This window comes from Tupaia chinensis, unplaced genomic scaffold (assembly GCF_000334495.1).
Source record: "Tupaia chinensis unplaced genomic scaffold, TupChi_1.0 Scaffold000622_1, whole genome shotgun sequence".
NCBI lineage: Eukaryota > Metazoa > Chordata > Mammalia > Scandentia > Tupaiidae > Tupaia > Tupaia belangeri.
This window is the reverse complement of record NW_006160142.1, coordinates 7,613,180-7,637,542: the sequence shown is the minus strand read 5'-3', so window position 1 is coordinate 7,637,542 and position 24,363 is coordinate 7,613,180. Positions and strand designations below refer to the sequence as shown.

The 24,363-nt window shown below is 38.7% G+C and overlaps 1 protein-coding gene across 1 annotated transcript in view; it reads left to right on the top strand.

The window, feature by feature from the left end:
• The window catches only part of EFEMP1 (EGF-like fibulin extracellular matrix protein 1), a 70,511-nt gene that overhangs the window by 26,236 nt on the left and 19,912 nt on the right, over nt 1-24,363 (top strand). The gene's annotated exons all lie outside the window — the stretch shown is intronic.

Sequence of the window (24,363 nt, the reverse complement as noted above, 5' to 3'; positions counted from 1 at the left end):
AAAAAAAAGAACAAATAATTCAGTTCAAGTTCAACAATCCAAGACAACAAACCCAGTGAGAACTTCAGCCCCAAATAATTAATGGTAAAGGATAGTTATCAAACAAGCATGGAAGAATCAAGAAAGTATTCGTGGTTCTAACAGGTGACCAATTTAGTACTTTCTGGAGAGAGTGGATGTGATCTAGGTCATGAAGGATGAACTAAATGTGAATAAACCTAAGAAGGGCAGGACATACTCTCCGGGGTATGTCCTGGATACAGATAATGTTGACAGTATTGTGTCATTGTTTAGAGTGAAACAGACTAGTGGCTACAGCAGTAAACAAGATGGGAAAATCACTGGAAGACAGTTTAGATAGGACCCAGAAATCTTGGTGAAGCCATGTAGATTTAGAACTATCATAACTTGTGATGTATTTTAAGCAAGGAATAACATAGTGAAAATGCTATCTCCAGATACAGGATGAGGATGAAAAATAAGTATATATGTATGGTTAAATGTGTTAAATCATTCTGATAGAACTGAAATGGAGAGTTGGACTGGAGAAAGCATATGAGTCTGATTTATGAAGAGTGAGTTTCTCAAGAAAGATTTGTAGTACTTTTAAGTCCTGTACACACAATAATGATGCTAGTAAGGAACATAAAAGGAACATTTGATCCACAAGGATTATTTTCAGAATCATAGTTATTAGTTAAAATTTATTTCTAACAGACACATTCACTATTTTTGATGCAAATGAGTCTCCTGAGTCACCAGGTGATTCTAAACAAGTACAATTCCAAGTAGAGTAAATAGTAAAATATTTTTGGCAGTATTTTTATTCATAGGTATTATAAAAGAAAGCATCAACTACAAATTCATAAGATGGTATAATTTCGGTTCCTGCACTCTAAGAAATAACCAATTAGAAACTAAATAAATCCTTAAATGATCTTCTGGATAGTCAACCTTTCTGCCTCTTGCCCGCACCCATGAGACTGCAGAATGCTCATTGGTTGTAATATACGGCTGAAGAGATACTGATCAAGGCTCCAACTATAAACTATGTCTAAACATAGACTGCTGACAGCAGTGACTTATTCTAGCATGTTTAAGACTGTGAATACAATGAACTCACCTAAGCAGAGTCATGCCCTGATTATAACAAGGTTTTTGTAACTATCAGAAATTACGGCAAAAGGCAGTTATCCATAGGCCTGCTCTCACCCATAAGCTCTCCACCATGCATTCTACAAATAAGGATGAACTAAGGAATAATCTGACTAAGGACAGAGGAGAGCAACAAGTGCTCCTGATAGGTCTAGAAGAAACACATTTTCCAGGTAAAACTTACTTTCACTTAAAAATAAGAGTTTTGGACCAGCTAGTGCATGGTGATGAAGGTGACTGGATCCTACATGGTCAACTAAGCAGTTTGAGTCCCAGATCCAGCAACTTAAACAGCACACCAGCCGTATGTGTGTGTGTGTGTGTGTGTGTGTGTGTGTGTGTGCGCCCAAAATCCTGGGAAGAAAAGGAAAGAGAAGGGATCACGGCATGGCCATCTCCTCTGGAGAATGCTTTCTCTCTCCCTCTTCCCCAACCCCGACAAGTGCACACACCCTCTAGTAAATAAATAAATAAAATGAGTTTAAAAGGGGTACAGAAAGAGGACTGGTGTTTTGGGAGTAGGGGTGAGGCTAGATTGCTAAATCAATAAAGCAAGAATTTAAAACATGAGAATATATAATTTAGCTTATAGAACAAGCCAAAAAAATTTTAAATGGATTTAAATCTCACTTCACTAAGTCTTGGCTATGCTTTTCTCAAAGACCTACTAACCACTAGTTTGCAAAGGTAAAACACCTGGTTTGTCCATTTATTGGCCTATATAACTTTCCATTCTGGAACACTTCATAAACAATAGTCACGCCTGTATTTTTCCTTCTTGCGGGAGGATAGGAGACCGATGGAGATGATGTGTTAGTTTTCCAGATTTATTTTTTTATTTTATATTGGATTTGGGAATAATAAAATGGAGGGAAATTAACATTGCTTTGTTACTTAGAGTATGAGAGATGACACAAAACCACAGACTAGATATCCTTTAGCTGGATCCCTAATCGTAACTTCAAAGCATGAGCTTATTCAACAAGCCTGAGCTAAGTAACAGTGGTATGCACAGTATAGTAGGTGTTGAGAATACAAAGGTAAAAGCTTACAGGGCTGGGACCAGCAGATGGTGTAGCAGTTACATTGTTGGACTCCCACATGGTCAACTGCAGTTCAAGTCCCAGACCTGGCGGCTTAAAACTCACACCGGACCCGGAGGCTTAAACTCACCCCCAGGCACGTGTGCATGCATGCCTAAGATCTGGAGAGGAGAATGGAGGAGAAGGGATTGTGGCATGGCCATCCCCCCTGGGAGGATGATTTCTCACTTTTTGTCTCTCTGTCTCTTTGTCTCTCTGGTGAGTGCACACACTCTATAGCAAAAACCTCTCCAAAAATATATTTAATTTTATTCATGATTATTTTTAAAATTTGATCAGAGAGAAAGAGACGGAAAGTGAGAAAGCAAACTGCCAGGTCCAGGATTCAAGCCGCAGCCGGCCATGTGGAAGTCCAGCACTTCAACCACCACACCACCTGCCAGCCCCAATATTTAATATATTTTCTTAACAATGAGAGAATCATGTTCTTTTTCCAACTTAATTTTATTCCTCAGAATATTAGTTCATATCTACCACTTAACATTGACCATTAGACCCCTAAGTTTGAAAGATCTGTAACAATTTTTTTCAAGGTAGAATTAAAAAAAAAAAATAGGGCATTTTGTACATGTTAAAAAACAAAACAAAAAACTCACACCAGGCACATGTGTATGCACTCAAAATTCTGAGGAAAATGGAGGAGAGGGCATGGCCATCTCCCCTGGGGGATGATTTCTTATTTTCTGTCTCTCTGTCTCTCCAGCAAGCACATGTGCCCTTAGAGAAAAAAAAAAAAAGTCTCTCAAAAGCTTACGGGGCCCACATTCAAAGAGCTGAGTTTGTAAGGAAGCAGATAACACATGAAGTACACAATTGCCCATTCTGCAGCTCATTCAGGTACTTCCTAGAGAAAGCGATGCCAGGCCTCAGTCTTAGGGAGTTGTGAGACATAAACTTTAAAGAACTGAGTGAAGGAGAGGAGGAGAAAGAACTTGCCAGCAACCTTTTCTAAAGTCACAAGTAGAAGATAAAAGAAGGAAACTGCAAGCTGTTCTTTGGAGTGCAGTACATGAGAGTGGAAAAGAGTCAAGTCAGTTATGTGTAAAAGTTTGGGTTTGTGCCAGCAGCACTGGCACAGCAGTAATGCTAAGATCCATGATGCTGGACCCACATGGGAAGGTCCTGGGTTTGTATCCCAAGGTCTCTCTGTCCATACCAGGTGCACACATGCCCATGCTCCATGCAGGCCAGGGCTGGTGGTGCATCACGGTGTGATCCCGTTAGGGATGCTTCCCCTTCCTTTCTCTCACTCGTGCTGGCTCTTTTGCTCTCTTTTTTGCTCTTTCAGAAGAAATAAATATAGCTCAAAAAGTCAGGGAGTGGTTCATTATGATGATGGTGGAAAATCACATCATCAGCTTTCCTTTGTAGCAAGTGAAAAATGTCCTAAGTCAATCTGAAACTTAGGTAAATCTGGGACCAACAGATGGCATAATGGTTACATCACTGGACTCCCATGTATCACAGTTCAAGTCCTGGACTCAGCAGCTTCCAACTCACACCGGGCACATACACACGCGTGCCCAAAATCCAGAGGGAAGAATGGAGGAGAAGGGATTGTGGTGTGGCCATCCCCTTTGGGGGCAGGGGTGACTTCTCACTTTCTGTCTCTCTGTCTCTTTCTATCTCTCTAGCAAGCACACGCACCCTTTAGCAAAAATCTTTTTAAAGAAAGAAGAAAAAAAGAAAGAAACAAACAAACAAACTTAGGCAAATTCAAATGAAGTCCCTTCTCTTTGCCCAATGAAGAATTAAATGTATGAAATACATAATTTAATATTTAAATTTATTTCTTTTTTTCTTTTTTTTTAAAAAAAACTTTTAAATTTTATTTATTTATTTAAATTTGCTATAGGAAAGTGTAGTCAACAGAGAGAGAGAGAGTGGTCTGGGACTCAAGCCATGGTCAGCCATGTGAGAGTACAAAACCTTCACCACACCATCTGCCAGCCACCATGAAAACTTTTTTTTTTTTTTAGAGAGGTTTTTGCTATAGGGCACATGCGCTCGCCAGAGAGACAGAGAGACAGAAAGTGAGAAATCACCCCCCCAGGGGGGCTGGCCATACTGCAATCCCTTCTCCTCCATTCTCCTCTCAGGATCTTGGGCACGCACACATATGCGTCCGGCATGAGTTTAAGCCACCAGGTCCGGGACTCGAACCACGGTCGACTACATGGGAGTCCAGCGACATAGCCATTACGCTAACTGCTGGTTCCCTATTTAAATTTATTTCTTAATTCTAACTTGCTAAACTGATAGATCATTTTATTGTAAGTAAATAGGACTGGTTTCATTCTTCATTTATGATAGTGTTACAGATGCAACTTAAGTATGGATTTTGTTCTAACAATAGCATGGATCTGTAAGCACACATTTTTATTAACATGATGCAGTGGGGAAAACATCTTAGCTAAGGAAAAGCTACAGAAGCCAAACCAGTCTTAAAAATCCACTCAGCAATTAGTGTGTTATTTCATACCATTTATAATTTTTCTCTACACAGAGTATAACTGTAATTCTTAAAGGATTTTTACTACTTGAGGTTTGTTCCACTTTAGAATTTGTACTAAAGCTTATTGGAATACTGGTTTGAAAACAAAATTGTAATTCAGCTTTGCAGAAACTACAAAATGTTCTAAACATTCACCTTAGTTGGCATAGCATCTCCTAACCTTACAAAAAATGAAAACAAAAACTCATAATGACAATGTGATTATATAAATACTATGGAAGCATCAATTATTAATTAAATATTTTGCCAGTTTATAGTGTAACAGTGATAGAATTTATATATCAGGTCTAGTGGAGACCTCAATTCCTGACTTCAACAAGTTGAGGCTATAAAATTCCATAGACTACTGTTGTGTACATTGGGTTTTCTGGTTGTTGGTTCCCTAATGGAGAATGCCAGACTTCAGGGTCAGGGCAAAGCTTGTTTAGAGCCCTGAGCCAGACAAGGTGCCATGAGGCACCCTTCATCCTTAAAGTGGCTTTAGTTAAGAATGAGATAAGTGGGAGCAGCCATCAAGGGCCTCACCAAGTCAGGTCACTTTCCAGAGACAGTGAATTTGCTGCTACTTCTCTTTCCTAACAAGGATAATTGTGGATATAGCTGTCTCAAAGGACATCTGGATAAGCTACTTTGTGCAGTGATTTCACTCTGGCCAAAAAAACCTGGGAAGAGAAGCATGAGGAAGGTGGACATGGGCTGGACCTTGAAGGAGAATCTATTGAAAGGTATAGATAGGACTTAGAGGAGGCTCACTAATAAAGGCAGACAAGTAGCAAACATATGCTATGCTTGGAAATAGGTAGCCTGTGTGGAAGGTCGTGTAAGAGGATTCTGATGAAGCAGAGCCCAAAGAAAAGACTTTTTTTAAATATTAAAAACCACCTATTTCATTGCAGTGAAGATTCAGACCGATCACACAGGACCATTTGTATTTTATTAACATGTATGTGCATAGTCATAGGCAGGTCTTGGGCTCCTAGGAGCCTGATACCAGGGAACTCAGCTCACTAGGAAGGTAATGATGACAAGAGTGCCCTGCTCAGCTCCTTAGGGTGTGCTAGAACCTGGGTAGAGAGACAACCCTCAACCATTGCCCAAGAAGCAGCGCACAGGGCCTACACACCAGTAGGAGGCAGTCATCATACCAGGTCGAAAATGGCAGCAATCAGGCCTCTCAGGTTGAAAGGATGGTGTATGAGGCAAATACAAAATTGAGTAAGTAGGAAGGAATTAGAAGTGCAGGATGGAGTTAGGTAGGATAGGAAAACAACAGTGTCAGTCAGTCTAGCTGCCTCCTGATTTGTCACACTGGCACCACAAGCATGATGCTTTTCCTCAAGTTTTTCAAATTCTCTCATATTTCTTATTAATTCTATTACACCCTTAACGTGGGGACAAGAGAAGAGCAGATATACATATATAATTTACATACAGCTATAACCAAAGTGTTTGCAGGAGATCATTTGCTGTTCAAAAGAATCAAAATTAACTTTCCAAAATAATGCTCTTCTAATATATATGGTTTTACTATATTACCAGCAGAACATTAAAAAATACAAACTGGCTTCAGACCAAACTCTTCTGTGTGATATGATGGAATGAATGTTTATAAATACAAGTGCTATAGATTACCTTTTGGTATTATGGAGACTCCGTAGACATGTTCATCTGAGAAGTGAGGCATCCAGTCTATTATCCTAGAGTGTAATCCTGAAGTCTGTCTTCATAAGCAAACATCCAAAAATCCTATCCTGGTTTTATGTGCAGTTATTTCAAAGACGTTTGGAAATATTTCCCATTTGTTCTGCAGCTCTGATTTATGATTTCACTGCTACCGTAAAAGATGGTGAATGTAATGTCCTTGAAATACTCAGTAAATAAAAATTGTGGCTGAGAGCCAGCCCTATAGCACATTGGTTAAGGGAGCCAGATCTCAAATTGCTGACCATGGCTCAAATCCCAGCCCTAGTAAGTCTGAAAAAACATGCTAGAGGGGTCGGCAGGTGGCATAGTGGTTAAGAGTGCTGGATTGCCACATGGTTGACCGCAGTTTAAGTCCCAGACCTAGAGGCTTGCTTCTTGCTTTCCCTTTCTCTCTCTGTCTGTCTCTGTGTCTGTCTGGTCCAATTAAAAAACAATAACAAGTGGGTTAAATAAATAAATAATTGTTTTTTAAAAATTTTAAAAACCAAGCAGACAAACAACAACAAAATGCAAGACACATGCATGTGTGGTCAAAATCCTGATGGGATGAAGAAATGTAAGAGAAGAGGGGACCAGCAATTTGCGTAATCGCTGAACTCCCATGTAGTCGACCACAGTTCAAGTCCTGGACCTGGTGGCTTAAACTCACATCAGGTGTGTATGCCCAAGATCCTGAGGGGACAATGAAGGAGAAGGTATTGCAGCATGTCCATCCTCCATGGGGGGTGATTTCTCACTTTCTGTCTCTCTGTCTCTCTTTGTCTTTCTGGTGAGCACACACGCCCTATAGCAAAAACCTCTCAAAAAAAAGAAAAAGAAAGAAATGTAGGAGAAAGGATTGCAATATGACCACATCCCATGGAGAAGTGCTTTCTTTTCTTTCCTTTATTTATTTTTTTTTTTAAAGAGAGATTCTTACTAAAGGGTGCATCAGTTTGTAGGACAGACAGAGAAACAGAAAGCAAGAAATCACCACCTAGGGAGAATGGCTATACCTCAATCCCTTCTCCTCCATTCTCCTCTCAGGATTTTGGGCAGGCACACACATGTTCCTGGCATGAGTTTCAAACCTTCAGGTCCAGGATTCAAACTGCAGTCAGCCATGTGGGAGTCCAACAACGTAACCATTAGGGCATCTGCTGGACCTGGCATAGTGCTTTCTTACCCTCCCCACTCTTTTAAAAAATGTTTAAATTATTATCATAATCTTGTTTATATTACATTGAATCACATGTAACTTTACAATGTATTACATTTTTTTTCCAGAAGGAATACCACTCATATCAGTCAGTACAAAGACATTAAAATTCCCATCATCATCATCCAATAGCTTTTCATTTTTTTCCAGATTATTATTATTATTCCAATTATTTTTTTAAACATTCAATCACTATTTATTATTTTGCTTGTAAAAAGACTCTACCCAACATGAAATACTTCTCAGACCTGTCCAGTTGAGAAAACTATACACATCATCAACAGGTAATAAACCATATCTGAATCCCACTAATGTCATGCCTCTGTATTTGTTCTCTTGCTATCCTTCTCCATAGTCTTCTCTTCTTCTGCCCCATTCCACACTGTCTTCTCATTGCTGTTTTCACTGCTTTTATGCCCTCCAGTATTTTGTTCTCTACCATAAAGTGCAGATAGTCAGTATATATTAAGTGTATATATACAATTTCTTTCCTTCATATCCTGGCTTACTTCATTCAGCAATAGATCCTCCATATCTGACCACTTTCTATCAAATGCCAGGGTCTCATTGGCTGAGTAGTATTCCACAGAGTATATGTGTCACACCTTTTTAATCCATTCATCAGTTTGTGGGCATTTTTACCCTCCTTTCCCCTCCACCCTCTTTCTCTCTGCCCTCTGGCAATTGGAAAAAAATGCTGCTTAACTTAACATTTTTAAAAATATCTTTTCATAGTTAGAACTTGTTCATACCAAAGTTCTCTTTTGGCATTAAATACAAATTCTAATGAAAACTCTAGGGCCAGCTACATGGCCTGGTGATTAAGGCAGCCAGACCTCACATGGCTGACTGCACAGTTCAAGTCTCAGACCTGGCAGCTGGGGAAACTTGCCAGCTGCATGTGTGTGCATGCCCAAAATCGCAAAAGGAGGGAGAAACGAAAAAGAAAGGATTGTGGTATGATCATTCCCCCTGAGGAGCACTTTCTCCTCTCCCTCTTTCTCTGTGTTTCTCTCGCTCTCTGTTGAACAAAGTTCTCTAGTTAAAGCTGTGTTTGCTAAGTAGTCTTTATAAATATTGATAGTCCCTTGCCATGAAGGAATCCTATAGCCATCAACAGTTCTTTCTTGTCACAAAATATTTAAAAATGTAAAAGATGCTAGTTCTCTTTTGCTTCACCAGATCCCATTTATTTGAATGCTTACAATTTCCATAATAAGAAATAGCTTCAAGGAAGTAAGGCTAACTTTGACTGTTCTTGTATCTATTCATCTGGAAAATGCCCAAAAAAAGGGGGAAGTCAAGCAATGTTATGGTGATCTTCCTGACTGGATTTTGGTCATGATAAACCATATTCAAACCATTACATCAAGTCAGGAAACAAAAATAGGATGACTAATTATATACAAGCACTTAGAAAATTATGTTAAAAATCCCAACTTCCTTCAATTATGACTATTAGAGTCCACAACCCTTGATCTTACCCATTCTTCCATTGCAGTTATATTTCTGTCAGTGAGCTGCATAAAAAGAAATTTATTCTCAGATTCCCAGGCTGTAAAAAGATCAACAAGTTTCCCCTTAAACTCTGTTTCTTGGAATAGTAAATTATGCACAAACATTAATTCTTGGTATAAGGCTAGAAAAAAAAAACTAGCATGAGCAAAGGAAGATACAATCTCAAATAAAATGATGTGGAACTTAAAAATACTAGCAGCGAGGGAGTAGTATGCAACCTCTAGTTCCAAAAACTACAAAGAGATCTGTAATTGGAGGTCACTGACAGGGGACCTCCTTCCACTTATTTGGCAGCCTCTCAGTTATCTACATTAACCACGTATGTGCCTGAAACCAGAAGTTTTCATGTAAAGGTTTCCATAAACAAATTATTACATTTCTAGGAAAAAAAATCATAGGCTAATTTTTAAGTTAACAATATGAATTGCTCAGTTTTTCCATTTTCTTCCAAAATGAGAACTTGGAATGTGATAGGGGTCCATGGATGTGCTCTGTTCAATAACCATTTTGAGTTATTTAAGAGCTCTAAGGAGGGATTTTTTTTTTTATCTGTGTTTATTCATGTCAAAAAATTCTCTGTAAGACTGACTTAGTTTGGCATTTACCTTTAACACATCGACTGCCTAACTGGCACAGGTCCATCTGCCTTTGTACTCTACAGACATAGAAACCATGTACAGGACATGTTTCCCCATGAGATTTTTCTCCAGAGTTTAAGCTGCTAAGCAGACCTTAAGCTACTAGAAATTCCTGAGCAGTGTGTAACTTTACAGGTACACAGTAGTGCATTTAAACATTGCACAGAACTTTCTATTCATACCGGTCTGCTAACAGAGACATCTAATCCTGGCAGAAAGATGAGTCCATTTTTAGACTCTCCTTTGATCCTACAGATTAGAGAGAGGGAGAAGTCACTCCTAAAAAATGAAAAAGGACAGAAGAAGAAATTGAGAGCTATGATTGTGACCCCAGGAAAACATGAGCATGTTATTCAGGTTTCCCAGGGTCCAACATTTTAAGTAAGAGAGGGGAGAAAATACTAGCACTAGAAAATACTTTGGAAACCAGCATTCAAGAGTTGATCAGAGTAAACATTAATTTTATCCTCTTAAAACTGAAACAGATCTCAGAGAATATATTTTCTTTCTTTCTTTCTTTCTTTTTTTTTTTTTTTTTAAGAGTTTTTTGCCGGGACCAGCAGTTAGCGTAATGACTTGCTGGACTCCCAAGTAGTTGATCGTGGTTCGAGTCCCGGACCCGGAGGCTTAAACTCATGCCGGACACGTGTGCATGCGTGCCCAAGATCCTGAGAAGAGAATGGAGGAGAAGGGATTGTGGCGTGGCCATCCCCCCGGGGGGTGATTTCTCGCTTTCTGTCTCTCTGTCTCTGGCGAGCGCACATGCCCTATAGCAAAAACCTCTCCAAAAAAAGAAAAAATAAATAAAGAGGTTTTTGCCTTAGGGTACATGTACTCACCAGCGAGAGACAGAGAGAAAGAGACAGACAGTGAGAGGAGTGTTTCAAGACACCAGGTCCAGGACTCAAACTGCAGTCAGCCATGTGGGCATCCAGTGACATAACTGGTATGCTATCTGTTGGCCCCAGAGAATATATTCTCTGAGAAACTGATTTTCACCTTCAGTAAAGCTGTAAGGCAAAATGTCCCAGACTCTTTTTAAAAGTCCAAAGACTACTTTTTATGCTTTACATGATCTTCAGAAGATTAGTAGTTTTATTGAACAGCATTTTCTTTTGTCCCCTATTGCCTTCAGCCACTCCTTGAACTAATACTCAGAAACTATCTGAATGCTATTACTTCACAAACTGCAAGTATTTTAACACAAAGAGGGAAAGAAAAATCCCATGGTCTATTTCAACACAATTTATCAACTAATTAAATTTTAGTATGCATGATAATTTGTGGATAATGATAACCATAGTATCAATTTAGAACAAAACCAAGAGGAAATGGTACCTATAGTATCGATTCAGAACAAAACCAAGAAGTCAAATCTCATTTGGCCTAATGGTATATGAAAGATTTGGGCACAAGCTGATAGTTGTTCATATTTAACATTTTGATAGCTGAATAATCTTATATCTTAACATGATGAAGACTGTAGAGTCTTCCTCCCTGAAAAAATCCTTAGTATAAGACAAGGAATAATAAAGCTAAGATTTCTAACAAAAATAAAATAAATCTAAGATTTCTGAACTGCTTTCTTGCTCAAGGAAGAGAAACAGATTAACCACTTAAGATCTTTACTTGCTACACTATCATAGAGCACGTTTTTTAGCTGTTAGAGGATAAATTATAGAAGTTAACATCATAACTATGGAAAGCCATATGTATGTGTACCATGTGTCAAATGAAAGCACAGATATTCAATGTTGCTGAATCCGTATACTTTTCTATGTTAGTGTGGAGGCAGCATCTATTTTTCAATTTTTTTATCAATGAATCTTAGATTTATTTTATCTTTTCCTTCTTTTTTAAGAAGCAACCTTTCAAAACCCCAAAGTCTACTTCAAGAGCTGACTATCTCAAATACAGTTCCCATCTGTATTTTCTCCTCCTGTAGACTGAACACAGGGAAACAGTAAAGATGATGTGAGGAGGGAATCAAGGGCTGTTGGCCTTAAGGCCTGGCTTTTTTCCCCACATTCATTTTGACATGTAATATTTTAATTTTCATTGCTTGAAATGTACTCAAATTTCAGTTTTGTTGTCTTCTTTAAACCATGGGTTGTTTTTAATTTTCCAAAAGAAGGGAATTTTTCTAGTTTTGATGCTGCTGTTGTTTCTATCTTTTTGTACTGTAGTTAGTGAACATAATTTGTATCTTGCAATTTTTGAAAATTATTTAGACTTGTCTTAAAGCCAACATATAGCTATTTTCTTTTACTCTTCCCTCAGTACTTATAAGGGTAATGTACTCTTTACAATATTCTATACTGTCAGTAAATACAAAGTTATTAAGCATGTTATCTGTCCATTTTTGAAAATGTATGGTTATTCTTTCGGTTTCTGAGAGAAGTGTGTTAAAATCTTACTATAATTGTGTTTGTCTATTTTCCCCTTTATTTTTATCTACTTTTCTTTATCTATACAGAATCTATATGATTAGGTACACATAAATTCATAATTTCTACATTTTCCTGGTGAACTAAAACTTTTCCTTTTTACTCTTTAGTAATTTTTTTTCCCTAAAGTCAGCCTTGCCTGATTTCAGTATTGGTTAGTGTTGCATCTTTTTTCTTTCAACCTCTGTGTATATCTGCATATTTAGATTATGTCTCTTAAAACAAGATATTTGGATTTTGTTTTGATCAATTTGATCATTTTGTTGTTATTCATGATAGAGCACATGTATGCACATAAGAAAAAAAAAGAGAGAAACATCCTTCACAGGGCTCAGTCACACCATTATCCCTTTCCTCCAGACCTTCCTCGTGCTGGCATCCTGGGCAGACATGCACATGCCCCCATGGCTCAGGCTGACTAGACCAGAGATTTGAACCATGGTCAACATGTACTTCTAGCTCCACAGTCCAGTATATGCTTCTGACTGTACCACAGAGGCTGTGCCAATCTGACAAATTTTGTTCTTCATAAAGAGTATTTACTCCATTTACATTTAATTGTAACTACAGATATGTTTAAGTTTCAAATTGCCACTTTAGGGCCAACGTTGGTGGCATAGGTGGTAGCATACTGAAGTGCAGTGAGGGAAGCCACATGGCAGACCCTGGGTTTGGATCCAGAGTTGACCTGGAAACACATTGATGCACACATGCCCAAACTCCTGATCAGCTGAGCTAGAGGGCTAGGGGAAGGGGACTGTGGTATGACAAAACTCTCTCTCTCTCTCTCTCTCTCTCTCTCTTACTTTCTCATACACACATGCTCTCTCTCATATAAAAAAATAAAATAAAAAATAAAAAAATAACTAGCATTCTACTATTTGCCTTCCATTTGTCCAGCACATTTTAGTTCCCTCTCCTTTCTTGCTTTCTCTCTAAATCCATGGAGTATTTTGCATTTTTCCATTTCTCCTTCTATTAGCTTTGTAGTTTTATATTCTTTTGCCATTCATTTAGTGTTTTCTCTAGGCATAACTTCAACATATAGTCAGACCTACCAAAATCTAAAATAAATTTAAAAATTTAACTCTTCCTAGATAGTGCAAGGAGCTTAAAATCTTCTACTTCATTTATCTTCCTGCCAACTTTTATGCTGCTATTTTCATTTTTTTTAATTTCCAGAGGGCATCTATGCTTACCAGAGAAAGAGAGAGAGAAAGAGAGAGAGAGAGAAAGCACCTTCCACTGAGGTGTGGTTATGCCACAATCACTCTTCCTCTGTCTCTCCCTCCAGTCAGGATTTTGGGCACAAACACACACATGCCCACAGTTTTGTTTGTTTTTGTTTTTGTTTTCAAATTACCAGGTCCGGGATTTGGACCACAGCCAGCCAGGTAAAGATCTGCCTCCCACTATATAATACTTAACCACTGCACTATAGGACCAACCTTCATTTATTTTAATTCTAAATATTTTCTAAATCCCCAAATAACTTAGAATTATTTTTCCATAAAGTCAATATTCATTTAGATTTAACCACATATTTATCCTTTTCATTGATCTTTATTGTGCTAGTAATTTGGGTCAACAAAAAAGAAAAGAAAAAAGGATTTGTTGCAAATTTGGTGAGTCTCTTTCCCCCACCTTCATCCTACCTCTCTGCTCCATTGGGCCCTGAGTCATATGAGGATACAGTGTGCAGAAATTTCACAAGTAAAATGTAATGAGATGGGCAGGAAATAGACACAAGAAGGTAACAGGCTCTGAAGGCAAGAGGCACAAAGATATTCTTTACTGAAAAAGCCTTAGGCAGTTAATGAGTCGGAGAAGTATTGCCAAGTAACACTCACCAAATTTAGTAGTATGCCTCAATTTAGTAGGCACAAAAGCTGCTTATTGTTGAATGAACAACAAATATAATGTAATTGGTCTAGTATAATTAGGAGGTCACCAAGCCATGCTTGTGATAATTGGCATTGCCATAGCCAGGGGCTTATATGACCTCAAATGATGAAGGAGTAAGCCAGGAATGTGTGTACTTTGAGCTAGAGAGACTGACTAATCTGGCTGTAAGGCCCCAGGGAGGGAGGCCAAGAATCAAATCATACTGCTCAGTCAGAGCTTGGTGGACTCCTTTGATTGTAGTCAGTCTCCACTCGATATATCACTCTCCGGGGTTTGATCTAAAGACAGAAAAATGAGGGGTTGGGGAGAGGTGGCAAAATGGTGAGCACCAGAAAAACAACTGCAATGTCAGTGTAAGGATATCCCATAATAGAGTGGAATTATAATTCTATCAAATGTCACTCAATTTGAAACAGGTCCTCCAAAATGGGCTTAAACTTTTATGCAGAGCCTTTCATTCCTAGTACTGAGCCAATAAGGATCAAAGACTGGTAGTACTGATGGTTTCAAAAGTTTTACCTCCACAAGGTTGCAGGTTGGTGATTGGTTGTAATCGCCCAAATACTAGGGTCATCTTTTCCCAAACTTTTCCTTTTTTTTTTTAATGGATAACTAAGTTTAAGCAAAGAGAGTTTAGTTGGGTATAATATATTCACAGAGATGCCAAAAAATATCCCTTGACAGTAACAATGTTGTTGCCTTAAGATTATGAAAGCAGCAAACTTCACTTTCCCAGTGTGCAAAAAGGGCTGAAAAATGAGAATTTAAGTCCTTGTTTCTGTGCTGTTCTGTTTCAACCTTCAACTGGCTGGTTCGTTTTGTTTGTATGTAGTACAGATGAGTCACAGATTGATCGTTCATGTACACAGATTGATTGTTCATATGTCTAATCTCATCCAGTCATCTTGCAAATGAACACTACTACCCACAGAGGAAACTAGGTGACAGGGGCCCATTTGCAATGCAAATCCACGATCTTTGCTAGAAAAGCAGTTCCAAGTACATATAGCATAATTTTTCCACATGGGCACGGCATATTGCAAGGTTCTGATAGAACACAGTGCACTGCCAAGGACTTCCAGGACACTTGACTTGCCACTCTTTAAACAAACAAAAAAAAATGTACTATCAGGGAAGCTATTTGTTGATTTTGGTGATATTTTTGTTTATCACTTAAAGCACACCAAAGTAATAACAATCTGTTTTTCCAGAACTGATAAGAATCTAGAACTATAAATCTATTGCTGGCCATTGATGAAGACAGTTCTCTTTTGTTACTTAATATCAGTATTTATTTTCTCCACTAGAATGCTTAGCTTGGATGAATACTAGCTGATAATTTCAGAAGGGTGAAAAGCTAACTAGAACTGGGCATTTGTCCCAGATAAATCTGATTCCAATACTCTGAAGGAAGCAGCAAGGGAACTAGAAAGTCTTTGACAAAAATTGTTGATAATTGGCTTAGGTCTAGGAAGGGAAACAAAACTTGGAGAGCTATGAATGTCATTCTAAGTAGAAAACACACACACACACACACACACACACACACACACACATAAGCGAACAATCAAGGTACCACAAAACTAACAACCCTCTCTTTAATGCTAAGAAAAATTAAAAATACATATGACTATAGTGAAACCTCTTCTATCCAGAACTCTTATAAAAGAAGTCTTTCTGAAGACCCAAATTGCAGAAGCAAAATAGAAATCTAGGGTTCGAATCTCTGTTCTGTGTGATCTTGGGCAGGTCACCTCATTGGGGCTATAGTTCACTGCGTCTACAGTTCATTGACATCCTCCTTTCTCACCTGTAAATTGTGGATAACGTGAGCACCTATTCTATAAGGCTATTATTAGGATTTCAAAATCAAAGGTTTTATAAATCTGCTTTATTAATCAAATAATAGATCTTTTCAAATGCTAAGCTTTTATCCATATTTATACCAATTAATGTTAGAATTTTAACAATTTTTTAGCTGAAGCTATAAAACATTATGTACTTTTTCCTTAATCAGATTTAAATCAGTGTAATGTGATGTCTCGATTACTCAGGTTGTTACCAATAGCCATTACTGGATTAGGCAGGAGTAAAACATTACCCTCAGCATTAAGATAGCTCCTACAGTCCAGAATTGCATTGAAAAATAAGATAAATACTCCAAATAACTAGTATCTTCACCTAATGAGTTCCTTTTATTTAAAAAGTTTCACAGAATTAATACAAAGGTACTTTGGTAGGAACTAATTTATCACTCTGTCACAGGAAAGATTAGAACCAATCATTATGAGCAGATAGGTATCTAATCATTAAGAATGTTGAAGAAAAAACTGTGTGATGATCAAATCAGAGTAATTAGCATATCCATCACCTCAAACTTTTATTGTTACTTTTTATTAGGAAGATTCAAAATCCTTTCTTGGGGCGAGGAGGTGGCATGGTAGTTAAGACACTGGACTCCCATGTGGCTTACCGTAGTTCAAATCCCAGACCCGGAGGCTTGAAACTCATGCTGGGCAAGTATGTACGTGTGCCCAAAGTCCTGAGAGGAGGATAGAGGAGAAGAGACAGTGGGGTGGTCATCATCCCTGGGAGGGGGAAAGGAGGTGATTTCTCACTTTCTGTCTCTCTGCCTCTCTCTGTTTCTCTGGCAAGCATGTGTACCCTATAGTAAAAAATCTCTCATAAAAAAAAAGAAAGAAAAGAAAAAAGAAATCCTCTCTTGTAGCTACTGAAATGTACAATATGTTAACAATAGTCACCTTATTATGTATAGAATCCTAGAATTTATTTCCTCTAGGGACCAGCAGTTAACATAATGGCTATGTCGCTGGACTCCCACGTAGTCAACCACGGTTCGAGTCCCAGACCCGGTGGCTTAAACTCACGCCAGGCACGTGTGCGTGCGTGCCCAAGATCCCAAGAGGAGAATGGAGGAGAAGGGAGTGCGGCGTGGCCATCCCCCCTGGCGGGGGTGATTTCTCGCTTTCTGTTTCTCTGTCTCTCTCTGTCTGTCTGGGGAATGCATGCACCCTATAGCAAAAACCTCTCCAAAAAAAAAAAAGAGAGAGAATTTATTTCCTCTAACTGTAATTTTCTATCTGCTGATTAGAAAATCACACTGTACCCCATAAATATGTATAATTATTATGTATCCTTCAATTTTTTTAAAAAAAGTAATAAATCCAATTTGTTCAACTCAAAAAAATAAATAAATAAAATGAGAGTGACTCAGAGTAAAGTAGCTCCTCCTCATAGCAAATATGAATTCCCAACCTCTTCTTTTTTTCAACTTTACTCCATTAATGAAATTGAATCAGTATGCTTGGGGAAGATAGATATAATAAGGTTTTTAATTCACATAGATTAAGAACTACTGGCAACTTGAATTTAACCACTACCTTTTCATTAACCACCAGAGTTCCAATAATAACATCATCAGTTAGTATTTGCAAAGTACACACTGTGTCCTGCACAGAGCTAGTAAAGATATGGTTATTTTACTCTATAAAGATTTATAGTCTGGAAACAATGTAGATAGAGATGTAATATATTTTGATGATTCTGAATACTTTTTAAAATTTGTGCAGTATCATTAAGGATAGACATCTGTGTTACAGATGGAGAAATGAAGAGAAAAAGAATTGACACCATGCCCTTTCACATAGGCAGTGACAAAATAAAAATAATTTCAGCCTACTTCCTATTTTAGTGCATTCTCATCACTTGGCTATTGTGTCTTATCCAAAAGCAGTTCTTGTTTCTTAAACCTAAAGCAGCACAAATTAGAAAAGTCTGAACAATGCTCAACAGCATTCAAGATACAGATTATTTTTGCCCATGAAAATACACTGAAGTGGCTCCATGTCGTGGTAAGTTATCAAATTATGGAAAGAACACTGCAGAGATTAAAATGTTGCATAAGAGAGAGAAAGCAGCATGAGTCAGGGGTTTGGGAAATATGAGTCAGACAGAAGGGAAGAAGCCAAACACAGAGAAAGAGGGCCTAGGCAGGACTTACTGGACACCGCAGAGATATAGACGTTGCCTCCAGTAACTCAGAGAAAAATCAGATATGCGGTCCTATAGGCTGGGGGTCAGTGTGAGAAAGAGCAAAGGAGTAAGAGCTGAGCAAAAGTGAGACTGTATTATTTACAGCAGCCAGTGGCGCCAAAGTCAGCAAGAGAAGGCCCTACAATAGTATAAATCACTAGGAGGGAGAGCATGGGCACATTTTTGAGAACTGAGGGAATCACCAAATATTGCCATTAGCTATTCTTCATGTATTAGAATGAAGAAATGTGTTGTATTTAAGGAAGCACATTCTACTCTTTGGTTAACATAGGCTGTTTCTATTAACATTAGATTGTGTCTACAAAGTTCAGAGCTGCTCCCTGTGGTATTCAAGCCAAGTTCTCTAATTACATCCTTAAAGCCTTGAATTTGGGGCTAGCATTGTATGAGCACCTCCAACCAGGCACTGCATCAGGCTTTTCATACACCCCCTCCCCCCCAGCCATACGGACTGTGTGTCTGCCACTTTTCTCACACAAATCAATTTGTCTTATGGATGCTTTCTCATGTGACCTGCCTTCCACCCAGAAACAGGCTCCTTTTCATGCCAACCCATGGATATCACCTTCTTCGAAAAGTAGCTCAGAATTCCTCTCCTCTGGCAAACCCCTGGCTGCCAGTTCTGACACTGCTTTACTCCTCAAAGCTCTGCACTTCTACACTCAATTGCTTTACATCGTTTTCCATTTACTGACATCTGGCTGATATTACGTGTTTCTCAGATCATGCCTGTTACTCTGCATTATAAAATTTTAGTTGCATGCAATAAAATCTTGATCTATTTTCTTTAAACTGGGCACCAATGCTCAGCAAATAGTTACAATTCATGTATCCATTTATTGAACAAATATTTATTGAAAAGTCATAGTGGGGACCAGCAGATGGCATAATGGTTATGTCACTGGACTCCCACATAGTCGACCATGGTTCCAGTCTCAGATGCAGTGACTTAAACTCACATTGGGAGTGTGTGCGTGCGTGCCCAAAATCCCAAGCGGAGACTTGAGGAGAAGGGATTGTGGCATGGCCATCCTCCCTGGGGAGTGATTTCTCTCTTTCTGTCCTGTCTTTCTCTGTTTCTCTGGCAAGCACACAAACTCTATAGCAAAAATCTCCCTCTTAAAATAAAAGAAAAGAAAAGAAAGAAAGAAAAAGCCACTGTGTTTAATGAACATGAGATGCAGAAAAAGGGAAGGCAAAGACCCCACCTTCAAGGAGCTTGGATCCAAACCCAGGAAATACATTACCTGACTGTCTGGAAAACCAGATGAACTTAACAGTCAAGGATAAATTTTAAAATAATTTAAAAACAAATAAACTCCTCTCCTCCAGAGTGTTTTCCTAGGTATCAAGAAAATCATGGCTGACCTGAGTAGATTCACTTATAAATAAAGCATTACTTTTGCCAGTGCAGCTATTTTCCCATGAAAACATAGGAAACTGATTTTTCTTACACACCATGGAGGTACCTGCAAGACAGTGCTTGTGCTGTGATGAGTCATGGGAGATTGAGGGCAGGATACTCCCATAGACCTCTTAGGAGGGCTAGCTCTTCTGGAGCATCTGCAGAGGCTTTGAGTTTCTGATCCAGTTGTATATTTTAGTAATTTTCATTTCACATTGAATTCTCTGATATTTAAGACAAGTAGAAATGCATACAAGTAGAAAGGACAAACACAAAATAGTTTAAAATACAATTATATATAACTTTGTATAGATGTATAAATAAGCAACCAGGTCTCAAAGTATAATTTTCAAAATAATAAAACTATATTATTTAAATAAATAATAATTGAAGAAAGTTCATAGAGAAATTCAGCTAATCTATAGCCTTCAGCATGAGATAACTTGCCAAAGGTAAGTGAGAGGATATTCTAAACTGTCTTCAGAGAAGTCATAATAAAATGTAGGTAGTACCTGCTTCCTGGTCACAGAGGTTAGTTTATGGACTATTTTGGGGGGCCAGATAGGTAGAAAGTATAATCAAGTTAACCATGAGTGAGGTGAATCTTGTTGTAACCTTGTTTGGTTTTTGATTAAAAAAGGGGGGGGGAGGGGAGAGGATATAGTGACAGTGAAAGTGGTGGTATTTCCTTTAATTTTTCTTTTTTTTTTTTCAGAGAAATTTTTGCCATAGAGGGCATGCACTTACCAGAGAGACAGAGAAACAGAAAGTGAGAAATCATCCCCTGGGGTGATGGCCACACTGTAATTCCTTCTCCTCCATTCTCCTCTCAGGATTTTGGGCATGCACACACATACCCAGCCTGAGTTTTAAGTCACAGGTCTGAAACTCAAACCGCAGCCGACCATGTGGGAGTCCAGTGGGGTAATCATTATGCCATCTGCTGGTCCCTTGATTTCCTTTTTTGTTTGTCTGGTTTTATAACATTGTAATCCCCTGAGCAAGGCTGGGGCCACATAGGAGAGCTGGGTTCAGGATCCTAAAGCATGCTGGGTACAGTGTGGCGTGCTCCTGTAGTCTTGGCTTGCTGGAAGTCTGGGGCAGGCAGATCACAAAATGGCAAGATCTGGATGAAAATGCATTTCTTAGGGCCGGCCCCATAGCTTAATGGTTAAGGGAACCAAATACCACATGGACAACCATGATTCAAATCTTGACCCACACACCAGGCATGTGTGGGTACATGCCCAAAATCCCAACAGGATGGAGAAATGGGAGAAGGTATTGCTGTATGACCACACCCCATAACAAGGGATGTATTTCTCCTCCCCTCTCTCCCACCTCCTATCTGTCTCTCTCTGGAGAGTGCACACACCCTCTGGTAATTAAAAAAATGTTTCTTTCCTCTCCCACCCTATAAAGAAAAAAAAAGGAAGGGGAAAAGGAGATACTATTGGGCCAGATGGTGTAGAGCTTAAGAGGACAGGATACCACATGATGGACTATGTGATTTGACTCCCAGATTCCCTGGTTTATGTGTTCATGTGCCCAAAATCTTACAAGGAGAATGGAGGATAAGGGATTGTGGCGTGGCCATCCCCACACCTGTGGAGTACTTTTTCACTTTCCTTCTCTCTCTTTGTCTCTGTCTGACTCTAAGAGTGCATGCACCTATATCCAAAAAATGGGGAGGATTACTTTAATTCACTTAATATTGTTATTAAACAATCCTCAAAAGGTAAATAGACATGGTTCATAAAAAAAAAAAAAATACCACAGGGGCCAACATTTGTGTGCTGGTTAAGGCACTAGCCTCGCACATGTCTGACCACAGTTCAAGTTCTAGACCCAGCGGCTTGAAAATCACACCGGGTGCATGTGCATGCATGCCTAAATCCTGAGAGGAGAATGGAGAAGGGATTGTGGTGTGGCCATTCCCTCTGGGGGGAAATTTCTCACTTTCCCTCTCTCTGTCTCTCTCTCTCTCCAGTGTGCACTGCCTATGGCAAAAAAAAAAAAAAAGAACATAGGTTTTTATATGTAAAACCTAATTAATGATACCTAAATTCTAACAGAAATGTGAACCTACTTATCAAAGATACTTAGAAATGAACAAGAAACTAGGAAGGAAATTGTACAATATCAGGAATGCAATGGGGTGGAGGCAGTTTGCAAGGCAGTTTGCAGAAAGCTGTCTCAAAGAGAAAAGCCTCAGTCACTGGTGAAGCCTCCCTTAGAAAATGCAGCAGCCAGCCCAAGTCCTTGATCTTGTGCCAGCATGTACTAAGGAAATTTGCCACATCTGAATCTGACATTACTGTATCTCTCAGTGCTGTTATCACCGCAAATGCTGGCAAATGTTCTTAACATAAAACAATAGGAATTATACTGTCATTTCTGCATTAGCAAGTCATAAAGCTCTCAAGAAACCCCAGTAGAAAGGTTTTCATCAAGTGCACAGGGGTGAACAATAAAAGACACAAGAAAAGAGCAGATAATTTAAGGCAAGATTGTTGTACCACTGCATAATACCTAAAAAGGACATTAATTATCATTGACTTAGAAAATAACAATCATAAGAATGTTTTATTTCAAAACAAAACAAAACTAGCCAAAATTTTAAATCAGGTTCAAAGAATTATGTAAGTAAATGCTTTTATAGGTTATTATCCAGTAAATAGCCATACATCACTCAAGTATTTTTAATCTTCCCTCCCTCTTTCTTATGGAAAGAATCTGTCTTATCATTTCCACACCCACCTAAGTGAAACTGGTATCTGCGATCAACCCTCTTACAACCTAAACTTTGTATATAACTACATTATTTAGTGTAAATGCAGCAATTCTTATTAAAATGCAGAAAAATGAAAGGCAAAATGACACCACGGGCCACTGTGTTGCTGTTTTTCTTGAAGACAATACAGAAATTGAGTAAATTCTAATCTTTTTTTTCCATCAATTTTTTTTGAGAGATTTTTTGCTATAGGGCGTGTGCGCTCGCCAGACAGACAGAGAGAGACATAGAGACAGAAAGCGAGAAATCACCCCCCAGGGGGGATGGTCACGCCGCAATCCCTTCTCCTCCATTCTCCTCTCAGGATCTTGGGCACGCATGCACACATGTCCGGCGTGAGTTTTAAGCCACCGGGTCCAGGACGCGAACCACGATCGACTACGTGGGAGTCCAGCGACATAGCCATTACGCTAACTGCTGGTTCCTTCCATCAATTTTTGATCCACTCTTTCTTCCCCAAGCATCAACTTGGGCCTGCCACAGTGATAACCTGAGACCCTCAAGTATGTATAAGTTTTTATGTAGTATTTGTCATCTAAGAATTCTAAGCTTTATGATTTTTTACATCATTGTTGAGGGCCAGTCAGGTGACATGATATATAAGGTAGTTGGATCCCATATGGCCAAGTGCATGGTTTGTTTGAGTCTCAAGACTCAGTGGCTTGGAAAATATGCCAGGCGTGTATGCATGCATGCCTAAAATCCCAAGAAGAGAATGGAGGAGAAGGGATTGTGGTGTAGCCATATCCCCTGAGGGTAATTTCTCAGTTTTCCCGTCTCTCTTTCTCTGACAGGTACATGTGCCCTACAACAAAAACAAAAAAAGAAAGAAAGAAAGAGAGAGAGAGAAAGAAATAAAGAAATTATTGTTGGAGAATGCCAAAATTGTGTAATCCTCTCATTTGTGGTATTTTACTCCATGACATAGGAAATTTGAATGAATATATAGGTGTTGTATCAAGGCAAAATTACATTTCATTATAAGTTATTGTAAATAGGACCACACACACACACACACACACACACACACACAAATTTACATAATATTTTAGTCCCAAAGAAGTTATTTATAAATGGTTTATTATGACAGAGCATTTTTATTTTTACTTTTCTAGAACTGCCACCTGACTATGCTTTAATGCACATTTAGCAAATTATTCCCAGAAGATAAATTGTTTAAGGAAAACATATATTTTAAACTATACCACCCTATCTCTCCTGGAGGAATATGATCAAATTAAATCCTTTGCATTTTGAAGTTTGCAATAGAAGATTTATACATACATGTTACCCTACTGTTTGAAAAAAAAATAGGAGGGAATATGTGAAGTTCGATTATACTCAGTTATAGGACAGATCTTTAGATATTTGCCAATAGAAATGATCTCAAATACAATATGCTAGATGGAAAAATCAAGTATCAAACATAATCTATTTAAATTTTAAAACATAAAACCACCCTATATATTAGAACAGGAGCAACCTTGTATAAAAAAGTATAAAACATCTCAGGGGAAGATTCCTGCCCACCAGGATAGCTCTAGGTGGGTAGGTGAAGGGATGAGGATGATTGAGGCTGTAGCTGAGATGTTGCATTTCTTAACAAAACAAAGTGAGCTCTGAGACAACCATGGCAAAACATTAGCACTTGTTAAATCCAAGTGTTATGCATCACTTCTTGAACACTTAAAATAATTTATAATCTTGGGACCAGCAGTTAAAATAATGGCTATGTCACTGGACTCCCATGTAGTTGACTGTGGTTTGAGTCCTGGACCCCGTGGCTTAAACTCACGCTGGGCGGGTTTGCGTGCATGCCCAAGATCCCAAGAGGAGAATGGAGGAGAAGGGATTGCGGCGTGGCCATCCCCCCGGGGGGGGGTGATTTCTCACTTTCTGTCTCTCTG